This window comes from Alosa alosa, chromosome 13 (genome assembly GCF_017589495.1).
Source record: "Alosa alosa isolate M-15738 ecotype Scorff River chromosome 13, AALO_Geno_1.1, whole genome shotgun sequence".
Taxonomy (NCBI): domain Eukaryota; kingdom Metazoa; phylum Chordata; class Actinopteri; order Clupeiformes; family Clupeidae; genus Alosa; species Alosa alosa.
In genome coordinates this window covers 5,104,321-5,106,820 of record NC_063201.1, presented here as the reverse complement: position 1 = coordinate 5,106,820, position 2,500 = coordinate 5,104,321, and the positions used below count along the sequence as shown (strand labels likewise).

The window sequence follows — 2,500 nt, the reverse complement described above, 5'->3', positions numbered from 1 at the left end:
CTGGAAGAGCCTCTTCATCTCTCTCTCTCTCTGCCTCACGCACACGTGTGTGCACTCTTTCTTTCTTTCTTTCTTTCTTTCTTTCTTTCTTTCTTTCTCTCTCTCTGCCTGATTGTGTACTCTGCACTTGTCCAACTGTCTCTCTGCTGTCTTGTTTGTGTATGTGTGTGCCTGTCTCTGTTTGTCTTGTTTCAGAGTAATATTTGGTACCAGGCTGCTGGTCAGAGTAGCTGTTGATTGTACTGCAGGCTGTTCACTGGTGTGTCGATCTGTCTGTCAGTTGGCCTGAAGTCTGTTTACACGTCTGTCTGTACACTGTCTGCAAGTCTATCACTCCCTCTAGCACTTATTTGGGAGCTTGTTCCCCCCAGCTTTTTTAAGCTTCATATCTTTTTATTTGTTTGTTTGTGTAATGACTAATACCTTTGTCCGCTCAGAGGGGGGGGTATCAAGTGCAGTGCATATTCATTCATCAAGTACTGATTTAAGTCTTATACCCAAAGTTTATACACTCAAGTTTATACACTCACTAACCTGCCCATCATGCTGAGTAAATGAAAACATTAAATGAATATGCCCATATAACCCCTAAGAAAATATTCATGAACTAAACACATTTGCACAAATGCATGGCGGGCAGTGGTGTCTCTATCCATTCACAGGCACCTGGCATCATAGGGCCATGTTAACGCACCAAATTGCAAGTGCCTCAAGTGTCCAACTGACGCAAATCTTTCCATGCAGGATTATATCATGTTGGATCCCTTTGTGTCATGCTAAAATGCCATGACCTCACTTGACTAATCCAGTAAATGCATGCAATTTGTAATCATAGTTGTGTTTACCAAATCAAGAGGCATGTGAGGCAAAACCACTGTCTGATGCCTAAACTACTAATCTGACATGTAACCGTACACCATCTGCATTCCTTTCATCCAGGATTAGTCACAAATTGATTTACAAACTTAAGGCTGATTTCATAGCACAAGCCGTCATGGCAGTATGCTGCTCCACTTATTGACTGGCTGGTTATGAATCATGTAGACAGTGACATTTACAACGCTGAGCTTGATGTAGACGTGTCCATCACTACCACCACACAACACAAAAGAGGAATTATTTATGTCACTCGGGCGGCCGTGACACGACACCTGACCCTTTATAAGAGGAGTTTTCAGCGTTTTATGCCTCGACCATTGACCATGTCAAAAACACTGTCATGACATAGTTAGCGTGTGTGTTTTACGGGACCAGGCTAGCCGTGAGGGGGCCCGCGGGTCGCAGGGTCTAGAGCGTGTCTGGAACGGTTCTTCGCTCTGACTCAGAGATGGTTCTTCCTCTGCTAAGAAGGTCAGAACTCAACACAGATACTCGGACACTGGATCTCAGATAAGGCTTGTGTAAGCATCACAGCGTGTATTGGATGACACGGTGAGCTGGTGTTTACCATTGGCTGCCACTGAGGCTGACTAGATCAATGGTTTCAGAGTTTAACTCTCAGTTATCACATTGTTGGGATGATGACTTCCTCATCCAGCAGAGGACACTTTTTTTGTCTTTTTCTGTGGTACCCATTTTTGACTTCTCGATACTCCTCCTCGATCTTCACCTATCTCTTTCCAAATCTTAAGATCTATCCTTTCTTCTCCTTCAACCTGTTTCTTCTCTGTTCGTCTCTCTGTCCCCCGCTCCTTGATTGTCTTTCTCCTCCCCTCCCCTCTTATCCCCTCTTCACTCTCCCTCCTCTCCTGCCTCCCTCGCTCCCTCTCTCTAGTGCGCTCGTTCTCCCGGCGTAGTCGGGATTAAGCACTTATCTCTGTGCGCCTCCACTGCCCCTAAATACTGGGTCCATGATAAGAGTGGCTGAGATTCGTCAAATTGGGCGCCATCGATTAACTGACCTTTCCCAACTCACCACTGCCTTCGACAGTCTGCTGACTGCAGACCAGAGCAGATAGAGAGATAGATGGATATATTGGTGCTATTATTGTGTACAAGGTTGTAGGTACCAGGTGTTCTGACGGGAGGAGGGTGGGGGTGGGATGAGGGGAGGAGTGAGGTGGCAGGGGGGGGGGAAGCAGTGAGAGAGAGAGAGAGAGAGAGAGAAAGAGGCACCGGGTAATGAAGACTTCTCACATTTTTTTCCCTCAAGGACTTGTGACCTTGCAGGATTGCTATTATTTTAAATGAAGTTATGGCCATGTGCTTAGCATTTGTGTTGATGGGAGATGGGTGCAGGGAGGGGCACTGATCTCTATGTGTTTTATGTGTTTAAAACATATTTAGGCATGAGAACAGACTTCATTCAAGGAGGTCAAAGATCCAAAGATGTTTTTTATGTCAAGAAAAATAAAGTGCCCACAGGTAGACCACGTGTATGCCCCATAGTTTTTTGAAGGGATTTAATGAGGGAAAATAAGTCCGTTAAACGTCATGTTTTCCATGTAGGCATGGGCATGTGAGTCGACCCTTTGACATTTTTAGTTTTAAGATTTTGTGG

The 2,500-nt window shown here is 45.1% G+C and overlaps 1 protein-coding gene across 3 annotated transcripts in view; it reads right to left on the bottom strand.

Moving 5' to 3' along the window:
- erfl1 (Ets2 repressor factor like 1) overlaps positions 1 to 2,500 on the bottom strand; it is a 46,940-nt gene that overhangs the window by 31,790 nt on the left and 12,650 nt on the right. The gene's annotated exons all lie outside the window — the stretch shown is intronic.